At 38.7% G+C, this 22,888-nt stretch overlaps 1 protein-coding gene across 10 annotated transcripts in view; it reads right to left on the bottom strand.

The window, feature by feature from the left end:
- magi2b (membrane associated guanylate kinase, WW and PDZ domain containing 2b) overlaps positions 1-22,888 on the bottom strand; it is a 123,361-nt gene that overhangs the window by 75,958 nt on the left and 24,515 nt on the right. The window lies entirely within an intron of this gene.

The following is a 22,888-nucleotide window of genomic DNA, read 5'->3' as shown; positions in this document are numbered from 1 at the left end:
AAAAAAACACTATATTATAGGATGTTAGGAAAATAATCACCTGCAGGGTTGTGTGATGTGGCCTGATGTGAAGCGCCTTTACTCTTATCACCTCAAGGTTGATTATTTTCAAATAACAGCACATCGTGAAATGTTTTATTCCTTTTATACCACGGCAACTTACCAACGATTACACTTTTTATGTAATTGTACTTTTTATCCATTCATAGTTACACTTAATGTTGGCGAACATCTACAAAACAAGCTAGTTCCTCTAATCACTTATCATTGTTATAGCACTCTCTTAAAGTTAATGAGACAAAAAAACACAGCTTGTCATGTTACAGAGAAGTTACAAAGAAGTCCTCGATTTTGAAACTGTCCCCAGGTCTGAAATCTTGAAGTTACAGCTTTATGTCTGATTGGTACAAAGCACTGACACCGGAGACTCATTACAAAATTATTAAATAAACATCTCCTCACAGAAAACCTCACCACTGCAACAATGACAAGCTTTTTAAAATCTGTTTACGTGGAGCGTCTGCCATACAAGTGCATGTGTCAGCTAATATAGAAATGCTAACTACTGTGAGATCTGCTGTTACAGAAAATTAATCCACACCTTCTGACCAATCAGAATGGAGAATTCAACAGCGCTGCGGTATAAACAGAATTCGTATCCACTCTTCTCATATATAGTACACATAAATAGATGGCGGGACAAGAGACTCAGCTTGATGCTCTCAGGTTCTTGGTAAACATTTTCAGAAGCGTTGTGTTACATCACTGAGAGAAATCACAGATGCCCCAGGTGTCTGTTTTTGATCATTTCGAACAAGAAAAGTCCATTTTGGCTGAAGGGCTGAAAAATACATCGAGCATCCATGTGGCTCTAAAGAGCTGACACACTCCTGAATAATAAAACAGCAAGACACAAAACTCAGCTCAGTCTCACTCTAGTGAGAGATGGAGAGAGGAGAAGAGAGAAAAATAGAGAGTGAAGGAGAGAGACAGCACGCACAGCTTATGTAATATGCAACACAAGATGACATATTCAGGTTCTGAATATTCTAATATTCAGATAAAACATTCTGTCTATGCCATTTCTCAAGAATATTCTGAATAGGTCTAAATATAGAAAGTGTAGGGTACTTCTGAATATTCAGTATATGTTATTGGAGATTTAGACGCCTGGTGGCGAGATGTTAAGCCGTGTTCAAACTGTGAAAAGCTACATGACTAAGAGTGATGCCATTTCATAATGCTCATATACGTGGACGGGGAAAAAATACATCTGAATGTTTTCATATATAATACACAATCCCCTATGTGGGGATCTATCAAAACACAGAATATTGCAAAAAAAATTAACAAATACCTAAAATATAACTTTCTGAATTCAGAAAATACAGAAATACATTTTATAAGTGGGACATGACATCAGTGGTGCCACTTGACGGTTGGACATTAGCTAACACTAATGATAAGTAATTCCTCAGAAAACACACTGCCGGCCTGCACTAAACTGTAAAGATATTATACAGTCTCTATTCTCTATCATACAGTCTCTTTGGTTTCTGAAGTATTACTGTACAGAAAAAGTTAACCTGCTGTAACATAACTTCAAGATCATAGCAAGGGTTGCCAAATTTCAACTGTGCCAAAATCTGAAAAACAGGGAAGGTGTTTAGCAAAGATCCAAAATGTCACTCAATACTGGTTGGAAACTGTATATATCAAGACAAAAAAATAGTTTTTTTGGGGGTTGTTGGGTTCTCATTAGTGCAATATCTTAAGAACAGGTTATTGAATATTTGTAGGATTTATATGGAATTATCATTGTAACCAACAGATAAACTGATACTGGATTTTTTTTTCCTAAACAGGGTCAAGGTCACAGCAAGGTCAAATATCTGGAATAGTTTTCCTTCAATAACTTCCTTCCTGATTGTCAGACAGAGATGTTTCTTACAAGGTCATGCTCAGGAATTTGTCGTGCTCAGTTTTCGGGTGAGCTGGAATTTTCTGCCATTGGTCTCTCTGTGCCTCCGTTGTTCATCCATCCAAGATCTAAGAATGAACTCATTAGATTTTGGAATTGATCCAAACAGGGTCAAGGTCACAGCAAGGTTTAAATGTCTGAAATAGATTTTCTTCAATGACTTCCTTCCTGTTTGAGGGTATTTCAAGCACACGACTTAATAACAAGAAGGACCAGACTTGTTGGCCGCGGAGACCAACCCATCGACGCTGGTGGCTGCTCTACAGATAAAGTGATAAAGAGCTGTTCTGAAACAGTTCAATGATTGTATTTGGTTTAGTTCGTTTGATTTTACATTTTCTTCATATTTTCAAGAATAGATTATCTAGCCTACTACTTTTTCTGGCATTGTGTAACATAAATATAATGATGAGAAACCAATCTATCGTACATTCCCTATGGATTTAAAACAGATGATGCATAGTTAATAGCTTTTTTCTTTATAGAAGCTGTAAATGAAAAATAGCTGGTTCACTTAAGATTTTATCCCAAACCAAGCTATATCATAGCCTAAATTTGTCTATGCAAATTTACAGCCAGGCTGCGTGTCAATCCACATACTATTGTATTAAATAGTAACAACATTTGTGATGTACTAATTTGACTTGCTATTTAGTACGATATTTGCGGTTCAAGATGAAGCCTCAGCACACACCCTCTCCACAACTAAAAACCCCTTACCCATGTGGGGTGACAATCGAGTGTGACTGGTGAAAAATACACCAGAACAAAGCGTAAACACTGTGTGTGTGTGTGTGTGTGCGTGTATGTGTGGCACTTTATCTACTTCAACTACTTCAAGCCTTCAAGCCTTCAACTACTTCATGGAATACACTTAGAGTGAGATTTGCCCGGACATTTTAACGTTCAGTCAACAGTAAAAAGCAGACACTGGACGATGGAGCACAAAGCTAGCTAGTAAAAAAGTATGCTAAATAAAACAACATGATGATCTGAAACTTCACAGGTGTGAAAAGTGCTATTGCATCTTTTTTGCTGGCAGATAATTTCTATCAGATCTGACAAGAGTGTCTCTAAAATCCACTAGAATCACAGTAACAGTTCATCACGTCACCACACACAAAGTATTTTCTGTATTTTGAAATCATTCAGAAGGTTAATGTAAAATCGCATGCTATGCGTGATAATATCTTTGGAAGCTACTTTGCTGACTGATTCAAGCCTTACCGTTCTACTCAAAAGATCAGACGAGCTGGAATTTGAAAACAATATTCAGACAACAACAACAAAAAAAAAACATTTGAGACAACAGTTGAGACTGTGCATATGTAGTGACTCATCCTCGCCGTCCTCTTCTCTTCAGACACTTCCACCCCAGACGCTGATATCTTATTACGAAACCTGTTGTACTGAGACATCAGAAGCTTCGGAAGAGAAGTGTCTGAAGTCTGTGGAGAACATACTGTCTGGCAGAAACTAAAACCTTTAACCTGGGACTTTCTGTCCATAAATGTTACTGCTACCTTGTGGAGTGAGCAAACATCGGATTGGTGCTTTTAGACTGGATAAAGCAAATTGCAAGGTAATCAAGAAATAAAGCAAACTAGCCAGCTGAAGCTGGAGAAAACTCTTTTTCTAACGTATGACTAGCTGTTGATAATAAAGTGTTCATTAGAAGAACAGCCATTCAGCACTGCGCCAGTTCCCCACTTTGTTTAACGACTGTAGCCGAAGCAGACAGACGGCATTGTTCATATTGACGGCGCACAAAATGGCGTCAACAACACTGCATGCTTCATCTCCTGCAATACAAAAGACGTATTTCAGAATACATGTACATCTCAGTGGGGGGTCAGTCAGACAGTCACAGATAGGCAATAAAGAAAATACAGTAATAAAGCCATCTGCTTGGCAAGTTTAAACTCCGCTGATATCTCCGCTGACGATTCAGATACAGACTCTTCTGTGAACAGCTGTCGCTCTACTCACTCGTTCCATACAGACTGATTCACACACGACAGGACAAATCAGCATGAATCATGGCTGAAGATGAAAACCCCCCCGGTGACTGGAGTTATCTCAGGGCTCTGACGATGCAATTTTCACGCATGCACGAGACACGAGAGCGCCCTTTCAGAGGATCGGACGCTCTTCCTGTGTGCACGTGCAGCTGCCGCTCTCGCCCCCCACACAAAAGACCTGAAAATAACACGAGGGAAGAGCGAAAAAAAGAGGCTCTCATTTGCATGTGCGGCATGAATATTTATAAGATTGGTCAGCTGGATTAATATGACGTGCTCTCCGCAAACGCCTCTCTGCACAAAATGTCTCAAATTTGCAGCATGAGGCCTAAAATCGGAAATGGGCGGAGCTATTATTTTTTCTGTTCATATCTCATCATGAATGGGAATCAACCTAGAGAAAAACTACATGACAAAGTGGAAAACATGTATATTACATGTGCCCTCCTATATTATGTTATACTGAATTTATTTATTTATTTATTATTATTATTATTATTATTATTATTACTTTTTCTTTTCTGCTTTTCCTTTAAAAAGGCAAAATCATGATATCATGACTGTAATGTAATCCCCTGCAAAAACATCTGCAAAGCTAGCTACATCTGGAGCACTGATTAAATAGGTCCACAATCTTATTACAATGGGCTCAGGGAGTGGGTTAGTGTCCCATCGCGCACACACGCACACACACACACACACACACACCATTAGATCTGATTAGGAGTAATGATGACAGATCTGAAACTGCATGCAGATTGACCTGTTCTCATTTTCAAGATTACAGCACCTTTTAAACGCAGATCTTTTAAATGCAAACTCATTTTGCCCCTAAAGGCTTTTATACGTACAGGAAACCGAGCTTTCATCCAAATCCAGGGTGAAGAGCAAACAATTAACACTCTGATCTCCTCTTGTCAAGCAGAAGCAGAAAAAAAAACAAATGTACATGGCAGTAAGCGTTCTCAGATTGCTAATGAAAACACGTACTAACATTTCTTTCTTCATATCCAGCGGTCACTCTTTATTCAGTCATGTGTTTTGGAGATCACATTTACTGTAGCAACCACACAGTGTACAAGCTTAGCGTGTTATTTTCCCCCATCCTGTATACTGACAAATACCTTTTTCTGGATTTTGTTAGTTGGTACATTAGTCGAATGGTGCTGTTGTAGTTTTTCTTATTTTATGTCTCATTGTGTTTGTGTACAGATGTGTGCTGCTGACTGTTCTGCACAAGGGATACATATGCGTTCTTTGTCCTGCTCCAGATGGAGTATGTTCCAGACCCCCACTGATGCGCAGTTAAACGACTATTCTTTTTTATTATTCGACCAGTAATTCAAACAAGTAGTTGACTTTTAATTTTTCCATAGTTAAAACAAAAACTGACTCAGGACATCACTATTTTTAATTTTATTAGTGCACCAAAATGCTGATAAACAGCAGCAAAGAACATGTCAAACTGCACTTCAATTAACAGCCATACACAGCCTACAGATTACATTTCCAGCTTCAATGCTTTTTTAGGCCACACTGCTAGTGAAGAAAATAAATAAATAAATCAGTGCAGTGCATGGGCAAAGTAATAAACACATGTATCTTATAACCCGTGTTAAAGATGTGCCAGGTCTTTCACCTGGCAGCTGAAATTTTCGATTCTGAGACAGCGCAGCATGGAAGCTCATGTCCATCTACAAAAGTCCTCCTTATAGCTCAGTGGCCAGCCTTCCATAGACGGAGGATGTAATGTCTATAGAAGCATCTGGGAGGTTTTTCCAGGCTGATCCAGGAGTTGAACATCCATGTTAATTCCAGCCACATTATTCTCTGAAAATGTGTCTGGGTTGTTGCTCTAAACTAGCTGAGTGGGATTTGATAGTGACATGCAACCCACGGTCCTGAATGTGCTCTTTTACACAGCGCTGTGCAACAGTGCAAGAATTTTATTAAAAATTTTATTTGGTGTTAAAGGAATAAATGAGAGGAATTCTTTTGGGAGTGAACAGAAGCGAAGTGGTGTGTGTAAGCAAAGTGATATCAAAGTGTTAACAGTCCATTCACGCAAAAAATAAAAGATATTTCCCAGTGTGGTCTTGCAAAGTTTAACTGTAGAATTGGCTTCATCCAGTCTGAAATTTTTTTAGAATTAAAAAGTACACTTAGTTTGCTTTCTTTACCATCTTCCTCACCGCTTTATCTACCGCCTTGACTAGTTTACATCCCCACAGCAGCTACTAGTTACTAGCTAGATAGTACACTAGTTGTGTTTCGCATGACAGCTCTAGTTGAACCACATCCCAAAAACTCAATGATGAGACAAACACCATTTCTCCTTTTTATATCAAAAGACTTTGTAAGTAAAAGGTTATGAATATGAGAAAATATTAGCCTCATGACCTGATGATTTGCATACCACTGAAGGATTTGTTTTTTATCTCCATGTAACCAGTTTTTCACCCAGTCTACAAAGCTGACAGCCGATAGCCCACTCCTACAGCCTTGATTACCTGACTCAGTCATGCTGAGAGCTGGAACACAACAGAAAGCGTGAAGTGCCTTGGGTCCTTGAAGAAAGAAAACGTCAGAGCTAGAGTACTGCTGTAAGTGTTTGTCTGCTAATACTTTAACTGGCTTCCCAGCGGACGTGATTCCTTTCAGAAACAGAGGTGGACTTGCAGGTGGAGGTTAGGTGAAGGCTGACATTGAAGTGCTGCACTTGCTGAGCAGCGCTGTAGCTGTTACAAAGGCTTGAGACGTCCGACGGCTGGAGGCCTGAAATTTGCCTGTAATTGTGTGCAGCTCGGCGCTGACACTCAGAAACAGGGGGAGCTGCGTTTCCCTCTAATCCACGATCGGTCACTCCAACCTTGAAGCTACACGCTGCTGTGCCTGCTGAATCTCTAATGCTTGAATAAGGCAAACAAGCTGCAGAGCGGCTCAAGCATGAACGTTCCGAAACAACGCTCAAAGATTCTGCACTGGGGTGGAATGGTACAAAAAACTTGATTAGACTTTATTGTCCTGGCACAGTGAAATGCAGCTTGGCCTTGTTGATGAGACAGAGGAAAAAGGCCAGACCGGATCGAGTGGACAAGAAGGCTACGATAACTCACATAATCACTCTTTACAACTGTGATGAACTGAAAAGCATCTCCACATCAGCTTTCATTCCTGTCATCCAAGAACAGGAATCTGACACTATGGTAGACACAGGCTCAATGAAACTGAACAGATGAAGATTGTAGTCAATCTCCTAGTCTTTTTCCAATCTTCTACTGTATATATACACACACACACACCATTGGATAGATGGGTAAATGCAGATTGAGTGAACATAATTATGAACAATATAAAAAAGTGCTATATGAAAAAATAAACAAAGGATATGAGCAATGTGCAAATGGGTTATGTGCAGAAAAATGGGCATGGGCATTTTTCTGGACAATGGACAAAGCTGGATATGTGCAAAAATATGTGTATTGCATGTAATAAATATCTACTTGAAAAATATGTATATTGAGTTGTACAGTATATACAACATGAACATGTAACAACATTGTAAATAATGTGTAAATAAAAATGCATAGTATGATAACCAAATAACTCAATAGAAAGTTTTACATAATGAGCATTTTCAAAAAAGTAAGACAATAAATTACGTACAACATTACAGCAGTAGCTGAAGTATTCTGATATTTGGTTAGGGAACTTGCTAAAAGGACTGCTCTTATGCCCCGATCACACTGGGTTGTGTAATATTTAATGCAGTCAACAGAAGTATAGTGAAACATCCAAATGTACCCTTTTAACCACCAGAGCCAATTAAAACAAGTAGGAAAAGGTTTGGTATGGCTTTTCTAAAGTGAAATTCAAGCACTTTCCCAGCACTTACAAAACGAAAAATCAGAACACCGATCAACATTTAAGTTCAGTTTATTCCTTGGCTTATAAAAAGAGCTTGAAGTAAAAGCAGTTGCTGAAAAGAGCTGGAGAACTTTAGGTCCTGATAATTATCTAGATAATTACATAATTTTCGAAAAAAAAAAAAAAAATTACAAATGTCAAGACATCAATGTCTTTCTCACCGAGCTTTCAGTACACTTACACGGAGAATATGTTCGGCCCTCGTTGTGACCCTTACGGCTTAGAACGTGCACTTTGTAATAAATTAATGCTTGTAGGAGGCACCCGCCACTTGCTGCTAACATCAACTCTACTGAATTCTTGAATCTTTTAGGTTTATTTTCTATAACAGCAGCTCTGAGAGTGGTTCTGGCTTTATATTAATGCTCTTATTTTAATACATTATCATTTGTATAGTAATAATTCATTCACAGGGACTTGCATTATAAAACAAACTGCTATCTAAAAAGAAAAACAGAAGCATTACTCTGGTGAAGTTTTCCGTAAGGACATGTTTATTTAACTTTTATGAAAGAAGACTTCACTCAGCGCCAGTGCTTTGAGGTTTTCCGCCATGGGAGAGTCTTCGACATGGAGGGCTTTGTGGTAACATGACAAGCTGCATTTTTGCCTTATTAACTTCAATGGAGAAGAAGAGAGGCTGGTGAGAGAATGACTGTTTATATCTGTTATAAAGTAAGAGATAACAGGAACTAGCTTGTATCTCGGATGTTCCACAAAATTAAACGTAATTGTAATCGTGTGAACCCTAGGAAGTGTTGTATGGTATATAATCAATACAAATGTTTAATAGTTGGCAAATATCTATGAAAATAGCTGAGGATATTTGTTGTCCAAAAGCTCAGGAAAAAAATTCAACTTGGGAACATGCCGTTGATGGAAAACTTCAGGGTGGTAATACCACACCACCGCATTGTTTATTTTCCTATAACAGCATGTCCTGTCATGTTTTATTATTTACTCGAGCACTACAGGCTCAGTGGGAGTAAAACACCACCATATTTAAAACGTATCTAGTTGCAAATTAAAACAGTAGAATCCTTTTGCTTTGTACAGCAAGTTATTTAGTTCACTTATAAAGAAAAAATCAATCATTTTCTAGTCATTAATTAAGCCTATGTTAAGCGTTAAAAACACAAGCTTAGAACTTTAAGCATAAGTACAAACCATTTAGAAGTGAAGGCGAGTCTCAGCAACCGGATCAGCATTCAAGGCACATTTTCAGTTTCATCTTCCTCTCTGATAGCTAATGAGCAAGTTGTATGCAAAACAATAGTTAACTGTTTTGCAGTAACAAATCTTCCTCCTGGACATTTATATTTTTTATGCTTATTTTGCATGTTCTTATAAAAAAAATTCTCACAGGTGTGTGCAAATGTTGGGTACAAAACAGATGTGCACCATTTGCATGATGCAGATTGTAATTTCTTTTTCAAATTAGCCAGATATAGGAAATGCTAATTTGGCTCGTTACAATTCCACACAATGTGCTGAGAGAAGTGTGTGAGTTTGATTAAGCTTTATTCATCTATGTGGGCAGTTGATTTATAATTATTAGGTAGATCCTTTTTTCATTTTTTGTCTGAAACCATATTTACACATGCACTGTGAGGAATGTAACAGCTCCTGCAATACAATTCTGCAAGACCAGACACAGCATAATTGGAAGTGAATTGACTTTTGATGTACCGTAACGCAATAACGCAGTCAGTGTGATTGAGGTTTATCTTGCAATAGTTTGATCAAAATGATGTAGAAAAGCTGTTTCTCTCACTTTCGCTGTTATTTAAATAAGCAATTTAGCCTGCTTTTAAAATCTGGTAATATAACAATTCAGCATCTACACTAGTATATAAGTGGTAAAATGACAGATCTACAGTTAATTCTAGAATTATTGGCACCCTGGTATATTTTGCAAAAAAAAAAAAAAAAGGTTCAGATAAATCGACTTTGTGTTTAATTAATATTATCTCATAATCTAATAATGACTGAAAATATGAGAGAAATCTAACCTTCAAATTTATTCTGAGAAAATAATCTTACCAAAAATGCACTTTTAAAAGGTTCGCATCACAAATGTTGGCACCCTTAGACATTTTTATGAACAACGATATGAATAATATTTTACTTTTTTATGTTCACGTGAGTGTTTAGGAACTCTTACGTGACTTCCTGTTTCACTGAGGACTTCCTGTTTCACTGGGGTATACATACTGTATGAGGTGACAGAAGCCAAATCACCTTAGTCATCAGACTACACAAATCAAAGGAGATGACAGTGTGCTGATCTTCATAAATCAGGCAATAGCTATAAAATATTGCTACATTCCTTAAAAACCTCCCTGTAAAGAACGAGCTCTACTCACTAAACCATCATTCACCAGAGAAAAAGCAAAGCTCAGCTCAGGACAGCATTCATTGGTACTGATAGCCATCAGCTGTGAATGCAGATCTGTATGGAGGGCAACTAAAAGGCAGATATGAAGCTCCACCACACAGTAAGTGTCTCATAAGTCATTCACTCATTCACATGGCCAAGCATATCATTTTCTGAAAAGCATCATAATGCTGAGATCTTTCTTAACTGGTCGAGAGATGAAAGTGATGCTCTGCACTTAGCAATGTTTTGGCCTGTATGATTTTGGGAAATGGGGCTCGCCTTGGTATGAACCAAACCAAACATAATTTTTAAGGTGCAACAGTCGATTTCTTTTTTAAATTTCATACTAGAACAAATAACCTGGAAAACGTAAAACATGATTTAAAAAAAAACAGTTTAAGCCATAGCCTAAGCACAAGTGTTTTATCTAGCTGAGAAAACCCATTTGGAAAACTGCGCTCTGCGCCGGCACGCTTGTTTGTAATCATCAGTCATCAGGGGGCAGTCATGGCCTAATGGAGAGTCGGACTTGCAACCCGAAGGTGAACCTGAAGGTTGTGGGTTCGAGTCTCAGGTCCAGCAGGGATTTAAGTGGGGGGAGTGAATGACCAGCGCTCTCTCCCACCCTCAATACCACGACTGAGGTGAGACCCTTGAGCAAGGCACCGAACCCCCAACTGCTCCCCGGGCGCCGCAGCAAAAAAGGCTGCCCACTGCTCCGGGTGTGTGTTCACTATGTGTGTGTGTGTGTGTGTGTGTGTTCACTTGGATGGGTTAAATGCAGAGCACAAATTCTGAGTATGGGTCACCATACTTGGCCACAAGTCATTTCATTTCATTATGTAGACACACCCATCTCAGTCTGTTTGGAAAGAAAAAAAAAATGGTACAAACTCGTAAACATGGTAGAAACTGTGCCAGATACTTTTATACTGTGCAAAAAAAAAAAATACATACTGTGCTTCGAAAAGACTTAATGACAAGTAAAGCAGTAAAACAACAACAGAATTGTTGTGAAATTGTCAAACTTGTGAAATTGTTGTTCTGGCTATGAAGAAGGACCGCAGATTTCAACTCTGCCTTAAAAAAAAGCAACGTTAGCATAATACTAGTTAGACACCTACTTGTGAGGCAATATTATCTCCCCTAATGCGATATAACAAATGTTAGGTACTTTTATCACTTTATTACAAAGTAAGGAAATGTCGTTAATAAGTGAACAGCCTACTCATCACTTGAAAGTGATGTCATGACACATGTCCTTGCTAATGTTAACTCAAAGACGGGAATAAGGGGTGGCTCAAGGAGTTAAAAAAAAATCATTCAAACGTTGCTGAACTGCACCGACTCACCGCTAGAGATCTAAACTTGACTAATATTGACTAATCTTGCCTAATGCGCATTTTAAATGTGTTTCTATTCACATATTCTACCCAAAAGCAACCTTGATTCCTCGAGTCCTAACCTCTTAAAAGTGCTCCTATCTCATAAAACTATTTTCATGTAATGCATTAGTTTTTGGTGAGGATAATATTAAATGGGCCCCCTATGTATTTCCCCTATATAGAGATTAATGAAGAGCAGGTGTCCAATATTGTCCCTATACACTGTGTAGTAAGGTTAGTGTAGAGTAGGCTACCTACGTAGTGTAGTGTATAGACTTTAGTGAGTATAATGCACAGTAGATTTCCTAAGTATTGTCTTATATAGTGTTTAGTGAAGGTAATACTGAGTAAATCTCCTACAGTAGGCTCCCTGTGAAGTGCTCACAGCTAATCTCTATACGGATTGACCTAAAATATCTGACACTGTTCCAGGATGTTTTCTTTGGACTTATATTTGTGATATTTCTAAAACAGACCACAATAACCATCACACTGCTCATGGATGTACATTTCATTAATTTATTACACAGAAACCGGGTAGAATTGAAATCTTATCAATAACGGGAGAAAAACTATCAAAATCAATACATCATAATGTCACTTCTTTGGCATGTTAGATGATGTTTTGTGGCTTTGTCACAAATATAACAGCATGACAAAAATCTCCCCATATTAGCAATCTGAAACAAGAGGTAAGTAATGTATCAATAAAAATAAAAATTTAATTTAATAAAAAATAAATCCCTTTAATCTCTACATAACAAATCCCCAACACAACTGAATAATTCAAATTAAAATCTCTTCCTTTCTTATGGTGTTAGTTTAGTGAATACCTCTATTAGCTCTCTCTCTCTCTCTCTCTCTCTCTCTTTCTTTCTCTCTCTGCGGTGAAGGATGAGGGAATGAGGCCACTTGTGTATCGGGTGACTCTAGGAGAGGTGACGAGTGAAGGAGAGAGCACCCAGGCGGACTGAAAGGCCATTAAAGAGTTTCGTTCTGTCACCCAGTGAAACTGTAAGACGGCTAAGCCCTGCCAAGCACACTTCAGCCGAGGAGGAGAGAGACGGCACACTGAAGGGCGCTCACACACCCAGTCTGCACACTTACACCATACTGACATCTTAAACTAGCATGTAAGTCTCCACTGCATACAGTTTCCAGCGCTCAGACATAGCCATTTCTCCTGGGAGCGTTTAAATGATTAATTTTTTCCCAACATTCTGTAGTTAGAGATTATTATTATAAAGCCGCTATCAGAGACCTGTCACAAAAAAAAAAAAAACTCTCATGAATCTTTGATTCAGATCATCTTTAAGAAGCAGTAATTATAAAGTAAAAATTGGAGTTTCAGAGAAAAGAAATGAGTGTCAAGTGGGAACATAATCTACCGACAAAGTCTTGTTACTGGCATAATTTAAACACCTCATCAAGGGTATTAGCAAACAAGAACAGCACACTGTAGTGACATCAAAACACATACGCCACTTCTTCTGAGGGAATTAGTCAGTGTCAATCAAACGGCTGGAGCTTCCGAACGCATCAAAGCCGAGCGGAGACAAGTGTCCCCTTAACGAGCAGACGCAGCAGAGATGGTTTATCGCACTCATCATCTACAGTTCAGTGTGGCATGTTAAATAAGATCAGGCACAAACAGAATAATCAATACAACACAGACATCTCAATTCACTGTTAACAGTTCCACGCTGCAGTAGGGATAGAGAAGCTTATTTGATGAAATGCCCCAATTCATTCGTTCATTTATTTTCAGTTACAGTTTCATCCTGGTCAGCTTGGTGGTGAATCCATCCTAGGAATACACCCTGGATAGAATGCCGGTCCATCGCAGGGCACCATGCACACACACATTCACACACTCATTCACACCTTAGCAATTCAGAATCACCAATCCACCTACCAGCATGTTTTTGGGAGATGGGAAGATACCAGAGAACCCAGAGGAAACCCACGCAGACACGTGGCCAGTAACGCTACCTACTGCACCACCGTTATGCCTAGTATATTCTCTGATTCTTCCCTCGTAAGGAAAGTCAAAACAGGCCAAAGATAAGCATTCAAATCATACCAACCATCAACACGTGGTTTTGGATTGATTTCACTGATGATGTCTGAAATCTGTGTGCTAGAGCCCATAAAAATTTTTTCACTGTTTCAATACTAGAGCTACACAAGACAGACCAAATATTACACAGTAATTACATGGCTACATATAGCAAATTTCTATTAAAGAATCTGTGACACACTATATGTCCCAGAACACAATGCAGACTACAAACATGGCCGCCGACAAGAACTACAATATCCAACACACACAAACTCTCATGTGAATAATCTGTGTTTTGTCAGTCACCATCCCATATGTTCATGCATAGCATACAGCAATATATCAGATCGAAAAAACTGTCGAATTCAATCAGATATCAGTTCAGTTTATAATGTGAATAATGCGTGTATTGCTCCAAAACCAGCACTCAGTACTGAATGAGTTCATCAACTTGTGAATGCTTTATGTGACAGTTAAAAATTTGCCTGTATTACTTTGACTAAAATGATTTAGTTTGTTAAATCAGTTGTTGGGAGTGTCTCAGAGATGTTTACGCATGTAATAAATCATCCAGCTAGAGGTCGGACTGTTCATTTATATATCTTGATGCCTTCTGCCAATCACACACTGTGAATCACTTTCAGTATCTCTCAAAAACGCATCATTTGTTGCTACTGATTGATACTGATGCAACACACACCACTGTATGCTGATGCATACAAACAGGTTCAAAAAGATGAACTTTTGAGTCCGACATGACCATGTGTCAGCTAGTCCGGGTGAAGCTTCAGTCATTCACACCAGTGTAGAGGTGTGAGGTAAAAAGTTTATCTCTAAGGGCAGCTCATATGTTTATCAGGTGAACAGAAAATGTCATACAGTTCATCTAAAATCTATCTCCACCTCCAAACAAACCAGCAAAGTATATTAATGTGAAAATTTATTGTGAATGTAGCCTTTTTGCCACTATTTTTAATTAGGCAATTACTGTAAAGAACTTACTGTAGCACTGATACGTTTACCAAAAAAGCCTAGATTCAGACCAAGCAGAAGAAAAGGACAGTAGGCAACCTGTAGCCCATGACAAGTGGCTCAAGATACCTGACTGAATTTGAAAATCTTGGTGGACAATGCAGAGAGAATTCCTGGTGTTTGCTTTCAAATGACACCAAATTCCCTTACAGCTGATTAATGACGATGAGAGGAGGGCAAAGGTAGGAAGGAAGAAGTTTTCTGTCTTAAGCAAAAAGTGTTAAGTCGAAAACGCCAGAGGGAGTCGGGATAGTATTGACAGTAATGATGATGAAAGGGTTTTTTTGGAAGAGGAAGTATATGCACAGCGCATGCATCCATAGGAAAGCAATCATCACAGGATCTGAAGCTCGAATGCTGACTGCAGGAAATGTATAATCAAGAGGACACAACATTCAGCCACATAGTGGGTTATTTTTAAGACTCGGAGGCTTAAAGCTATTTATAGAATGATGCATTTCACCTCGCTGTTGAAAGTGTAAATATTTTACTATCTGTTCCCCTAATGATTCACATGTTCTTTATGGTGTGGCTGTATGGTTTATTATTCCTGAACTACTGTTAAACCTGAGGATATTGGTTTTGGAGATTAGCTGTGTTTAACCTTTTAAAGAGATATTTATCTTCCTATCTGAGAAAGCGGCGCTGCCCAGTCTAATAATGTCGCCCCAAAATGTCTTTTTTTTTTTTAAATTATCAAATCAATGATCCACAGCCCTGGCTGCTAAAGAGAGTTGTTGCTTTCTGTGATTCGCCTCATTAGGAAGACGACCAATTCAAACGGGGCCATGAACCCTCGAGGAATTCAAAGCCCTCACAAATCCACTCTCCTTTCTTTACGTATTGATTGAGCCATATTCCCTCCACTCTCTTATCCTCAAGCTCTTAAATCTGCCACTGACGTCCAGGAGAGTCCCGCAGGGGCCACTGGCTCTGGATACGGCCTTAATGAGGGCTCGTTTAAGGAGTGTAATGGTAACTTCAGTACACTTGGAAATTAAGAGAGAAACATGTCCAAGAACAGATGACAGAAAACGTGTGTGCTGTATCTTTCCGTCATTTTACAGACTGTTTGTCTTTGGCTTGTCTGAAAAAGCACCGAGGCACTTTTGGAACGTCTGCTGTGACTTATTTGGAGCTGCAATTTGCTTCCCAGACACAACTGAATGGACAGAAAAATTCTGCATGTGGAGGCACAAACCCAAACCAAAAAGAGACGTCGATATAATAAAAAATAATAAATAAGCTGATTCAATTCCAACGGCTCATTTGAGGAGTGTAATAGTAACTTCAGTATACTTGGAGATTAAAAAAGAGACATTACTTTTGGAACATCTGTTGTGACTTATTTGGAGCTGCACTTTGCTTCCGAGACACAACTGAATGGACAGAAAAAAATCTGCATGTGGAGGCACAAACCCAAACCAAAAAGAGACGTAGATATAATAAAAAAATAATAAATAAGCTGATTTCAAAGACGCTATTTTTAAAAACAACCAGCATGCACTTCAGTAATTTATATTGTTCAACACACGCTAGACATTACAAATCTGAAACAGGCAAGCTCCAGAGCAGAGGTCATTTTTCCAGTCTGCAATGGAGTGGCTTGTCAAAATGTGCAGAGTTTGTGTCTTCAATGACCCACTTCCACATTTAATGTCATTCCCGGGACAGATACAGTTCTACATTTCACCCAGCTGACAAGAGTGGGAGGGCAAATCCACAGCATGCATAATGCACATGCCCTGTGGCCGACAGTTCTCCCTGCACCACCATCTCTTTCCTATACAGCAGCACTGTGTTCCTGCACGGGGGTAAAACATGATGTTACCTAAGCACAGGGACTGCCTAGGCTCCGCACGTTCACCTCATTTAACCTGCCTGAGAGAGGTTTCAAAGGATGCAGTGAACCAAAACCCAACTATTATAATCCTACTCCCCAAAAACAGAGAGGGGGAGAGAGAGACAGAGAAAAAGAGAAATAAGAAAGATAAAGAGACAGAGAGTAAGAGACAGCGACCAAAAGACAGAGAAACAGAGAGAGAGAGGAGAGAGAGACAGACAGAAAGAGAGAAACCGAGAGAGAGGGAGAGAGAGCGATAACGACAGTGAGAGAAAGAGAGAGACAATTGGCAAAGGTAAAAAATGGTGGCTCTGGTATACTATGGGGGGCATTTTGCTGGTCTGCCATGGATTTACGTGGTACCTACGATAAATATGAATGAAATTTTTTTCAAAGACTCAAACATATGAAACCAAGTTTACTGCAGCAATAAGAAGTCCTCATTTTGATAACCTACTGACACCCTTTGATTCCTATTCTGGTTGTTTTGAGATGCTAACACACTACACCTACACTTTAATTGAGATAAACTTACTTATTATTCAGAAGTGAGTGTGCAGAGAAACTGTTGCAGGCGAGAGCACTTCAGATCTGCGAGCACTGAGCACTGAGGCTTGCGCTTCCTTTCTACTCGCTCACCAGCATCTCTACACATTGCTCATGAGTCAAGATGTAATTCAAGGCACCTTACGCTCATTTTTAATGACCAGGCTTGCTGATATTCAGGTTGTTTTTTAATTAAAAATTGCATTTTAAACGCTATAACAAAATCTTAAACATAAACCTTGAGAAGATCATTGCTTTCAGTCTGCAGTAAATCGTGGTGATAAATTTATCGGTTTGCATTGACACCTCACTGTACTTTTCACGCTTAGGTAAAACGGATCCGAATTGCATGTTTCTAAACATGTAAAACAGACAACACGTGTTATTTTGCTCATGTGAAAGACAATCGTCTTTAAACCATGCTGATAAAAAAATGCATGTGTTCTTTTGGGTGTGTGGGTGTAGGGGTGGCCAGGGTGTTATCAAGTTTACACATGTTTGATCACATTCTTACAACTTTAGTAGATCAGGACCATAGTCTTTTTTCCACCACTAGCTCTAGTGTGGGGTCTGGAAGATCTGAAGCAATCTCAAAAGAAGAGGAACAGAGCAGTGTCGAGCAGCAAGGAAAAAGACTTTCAATTCAAGTCAAGCAGACTCAGTTATGGGATTCACAAGAACATGTATCGAAAAGTTCTTTCTCCTCCTCCAAAAAGAGAGGTGGTACTGTAAGTCTCAACAACACCATCACCTGGAAATCAGAGCTCCTCTCAGCTGAACAACACATCACTGCGCTGACAAGCCTAGTGAAACCTTCAAGCAGCCTGACATATGACGGCAGCAAAATAACGTCTTTCTTTCTTCTTCATTTCGCGCTCTTCTTCAGTGCGTAGCAGTCTGAGACGGAGGGATGATAACACCGTGCCACGGCACACGGCTACTTACAGGACATTTCTAAGTGGCAGGTTAATGCAGGGTCTTTGTAATGAGCAGCTCAGGAATGGAGGCATGAGCAGACATGGTGAAGCAAACACCAAAAAAGTCTGTGAGAACTGTACGCTGTGGGTAAATCATGGTTCCTGCTGCCCTGTGGAAGGACAGGCCTTCATTATGCATCCTGATATCTGCTCACTAACTGACTGACAGAAAGAGACAGCACTGCAGCCCCGAGGTGGAGGACATTTGGAATTTGTGCTGTCACTGTTTGGGGCTTGAGCTGCGGTCAGTGGATAGTGCACAAATAAAGCGGCTGGCAGACGGACTTCAGCGTCCTACTGCAGGATTTTTGCATGGTTATCACACAGAAACAGGCTTGGTAACTGTTTACCAATGTGCAAGCCATTCAGAAGGCAATGCAAGGTCTATAAATATGGCTTTGCATGTTAATGGATATTCTGTTAAAAATGTCATGTTTTAAATAAAGCCATTTTACACATCCATTTAAATTCCCAATCCCCAACACTCAAGCTGAAGTTGAAAGGACTTATACTGAGATATGCAGGAAAACAGAAATAACTTGTAGAGATTATTGGCACTGAGAGTCTGCAGCTGAACATCACCAGCTTCTGTGTCAAAGGATTTGTAAATACCCAGGAACGTTAAGAACGTTAACACGTAATATACAGTATATATTATAAACTTCAGCATTGTAAACATTTATCATGATTATCTGAGTCTGGATCAATACATCACAACTTACTGACCTTTTTCCTTCTGTGTGATGGGACAAATTGATTGGACAAATGTTTTACATAGTTTTTGTAAAATTTCGTCAAACCATGGCTTTCACAGGAGTATTGCTTTTAATTTGTTTACCTTCTCTCTACATTTATTCATTTTATATATATGATTAATTCATTTTTATGGAGTTGCAGTTATTTATACAAAGAAAATGTCACCAACTACTTAACTACATAGGCTGAATGTAACGAATGAAGCACAACAGGGCATGCTGCTATAGGAAACTAATCAAGGATGGAGTGATGTTGTGGCTCAATGTGAAGCGCAGTAACTGTTACCACCCCCAAGTTACCACCCCTCAGTTTGCCAAAGCTATATATATATATATACATATATATACATATATATAATAGTTTTTCTCTCTTGTCAAATAAGTCATGTTACTTGAGAAATCGCAAAGGTTTGTTTTCATCTTGAAAACAAAATGTTGTCAGAGCTGCTATTATAGAAAATTAATCAACACCTTCTGACCAATCGGAATCAAGCATTCAACAGTACTGTGGTATAAAGAACTATAAACTACATCTTTAAAAGAATATAACATATATTTTCATTTGGGAAGAAGTGCTGGGGTATAAATTAACTCCAGTACATCTGCAGAGACTTGAATAATCAATCAACAGGATTCCAAAAGTGTGTGTAATGAGGCAAGAGAAAACAGAAGAAGAGCTTCTGTTGTGTCTGGTTCTGCCAAAATCCTCCTGCCCTCTCTGGCTGTCTTTGAAAGCTCATGTTTCTAACAGGAAATGTTTATTTGAAAGCATGTGGGCCAAATACATAGCCAACATGATGTATTTCAGTTTTCTGTGCTAATGTAATATGTAATTTGAGGCTTTTGAATTTGGAGGAAAGGTTCCATCTACAGATATTATATATTAAGAATAATTTATTCCACAGCACTGTTGAAGTCTTGATTCCTATTGGTCAGAAAGCAGTAATTCAAATCACAGGTTTATATTAATGTGCTTGTTCTAATATGGTATCACCTCTATAGTAACAGCTAATTAAAGGGACGCTCCACATAAACGGATTACAAATGTGTGTAATTGCTGATGGTATTTTAACATTTTTTGGAATGAGTCTCCAGTGTCAGAGCTTTGTAACAGTCTGGTATGTGAGAGTCTTCACAGAATGAGGATTTTGCACTTTGCAGATTCTTGGTAACATTCAGGCTGCATTTTTTTTTGTCTTATTAACTTCAAGAAACAGAAAAAAGAGAGGCAGGTAAGTGACTGTTTGTAGCTGCCATAATGTTCCATAACATTAAAAGTCATTACAAATCACATACGACGTACGACGTGTCGTTCTTAATAAATGAACATTTGTTATCATCAGTGAATTGCTGTGGTCTAAGAGGAATAAAAGACTTAAAAATGTGCTGCTATTGGAAAATAGTCTACTATATTGCAACAGTAACTCAAATTTGCATCAGGCTGCAACACACCACTGCGTCATTGATTATTTTCCTCTAACTGTATTATTTGTTGTGTTTTATTCCTTACATAAAATGACAAACTCTTCCTCCCAAAGTGTGTTCAACATTAAGAGGCTGGGGAAATTTTTGAGAGGTTTGAAAAACAATAAATGTACGGTGCATTAAACAGAAAAAAACTGGATTTACAATTTACAACAATTTATTCAGAACATGAAAGTCTCCTGTGAGCTATCAAAATCAGCTTTAGGGAGAGTGTACACAATTTCACATGAAGAGCGGGACCATTTTTGACACAACGCCGATTTAAATATGCCAGGTACTTACATCAGGATTCGATTAATACAGTTATCTTAATGAATTATTAACTAATATTAGAAGCTAGTCCAGATCGTAATTAGTCTCTTTAGAGAAAATATACACTATAATGTAAGTATCTACATTGCTAATACATGATACACTGTAATTGTGAGTTTCCATATCGCAGTCACCGCAAGCCATAATCATTATTTTATTAATTTTACTTTAATGTTCATGTGGGGATATAAAATCTTGTGGCAAAACAATAATTTATGTAAACACACACTGAAAGTAAATAAGCTAAACTCATTAGAATGCATGCAATTACAGTGAAGTCAGGAAGGCTTTGTTTTTCATTATGTGAATGATATAAATCCAGATGGAATTACACTGTTTTATTTACCAGAAATGTGGAAACTCACTCAATTCCTTGTTTATTTCTTTCTTTTCTCCAGTAGAACCTAATTCCTTCATATTTGCAATTACAAGGCGAGATTAGCCACCCAAGTCGCCTTCTTGTTTCTCTCTCTGCGAGTGTGTCTGACGCATAGTTAATACTCTAGTTTGGCCTCTCTCTCTCTTCCAATCCGTTCTCTGCATTTCCTACTAGGCTGCACGGTTACGTTAATGACGTACAGGATGAATACGTCTAGAGCCTTCTGCTCATGACTGTGTGGCACAGCATAAATCAAAGGCGCTGTTTCTTGCCTGCCGCTGGGTAATTGTGATGTTTTGCGCTGTGCTTTGGAGGGGGAAGGGGCTCCATCGGCAGGACTAGAGGAGAGAGGGATGGTTGCCTTGGAAACCCCGGTCTCAGACAGAGGGAAAGAGAGCGACGGAAAGACAGACGGAACGGATGAACTACAGCTACAGAGTACAGGACAAGACAGAAGTGCCGGAGTAAACGATAAATGAACAGCTGGATGTGGAACTGTATGGAAGGAGGTTGGAATGCTGGATGAAAAATAAGAGAGAGAAATGGATATAAGACGAAAAGATAAGGAAAATGAAAAAATTGGGAAAGCAACAACATAAAAGCAGGATGAGAAAAATTATTGATTCAAGAGATTCAGCCCAAACTGCTCATCAGTGGAGAAGTGGGGAAAAAAAAATCAGCTGCAATGACGTAGCTTTCCTCAACAACAAGAGATCTAATGAGTTAAACATCTCAATTTCCACTCCTTTTCACATTTCTTTTTCAATCCCAAAGCGTCGAGATCATCAGATATCATTCGGGTCATGGCACCAATTCTAAAAAGGATGCAAGCTTTTAAAGTGTTTGTGTTTTTTTTTTTTTAAATTCACACCACACCACTGCTAATCTGTAACAGAACCAAATCCGTTAATAGTGCTGTAGCTGAAAAAAAGCAAATAGCACCAATGACACATAAATCTTGCAGTGAAAAGTCTTGCATTCATAAGGCAGAAATAAGAAATAAGCAGAATTTTAACATTCCCTCTTTAAAATAGACCTAACCCTAAAGGTATGAGGCTAATGTGGATTCTCTTAATTAATTACCATGTAACTGAAGCATCTGCAAGTGACTGTACAACAAGTTCAAGAGAAAACATCCCAAAACCATAACCAATAAGTTGTTGTTTGCTCGTGTAAACAGCTACGTGATTCACTCTGCATTACACTGAAGCAGCAGCCAAACATTTATTCTTTTCACAATGAAAACTGCTGATACAATGACATCGTCATCATCATCGCAGGCACTGATACTGAGATATGAGAAACCCAAACACACCAGACACGAGGATTTCAACATCAACAAGGCTTTGCTGTAGGGCTGTATTCATCAACCCCGTTCCTTGAGATGGAACAGAATTTACTTCCACCTCTTCCGGATAAACTGCTGGCTTAATTAATTCCATTAAATTTTTTCTGTATAGCGCTTTTAACAACAGACATTTCCACAAAGAAGCTTTAGAAAAATCTGGAAGTAGATGTTAGCGAGATCAGGTGTGCTGGATGAGGGTTGGAACGGAATTCTGCAGGAGGATGGATCTCCAGGAACAGGGTTGATTTAGGAATTTATCCTCAGACATTAAAATTCAAATAGCGTCATCTAATTGGACATGAAATCTCAAACCATGTGCATGTTAAGCAAAAACTAAGCCCTACAACTCAAATTTACAGTTACTTTTACAGCAGTTAGCAGACGTTCTTATCCCGAGCGACTTACAGAAGTGTTTTGTAGTCCCCATCAAAACCATTTCCTCATGCTAGTACAAA

Source organism: Pangasianodon hypophthalmus, chromosome 7 (assembly GCF_027358585.1).
Source record: "Pangasianodon hypophthalmus isolate fPanHyp1 chromosome 7, fPanHyp1.pri, whole genome shotgun sequence".
NCBI lineage: Eukaryota > Metazoa > Chordata > Actinopteri > Siluriformes > Pangasiidae > Pangasianodon > Pangasianodon hypophthalmus.
This window is presented reverse-complemented; position numbering and strand designations above follow the sequence as displayed.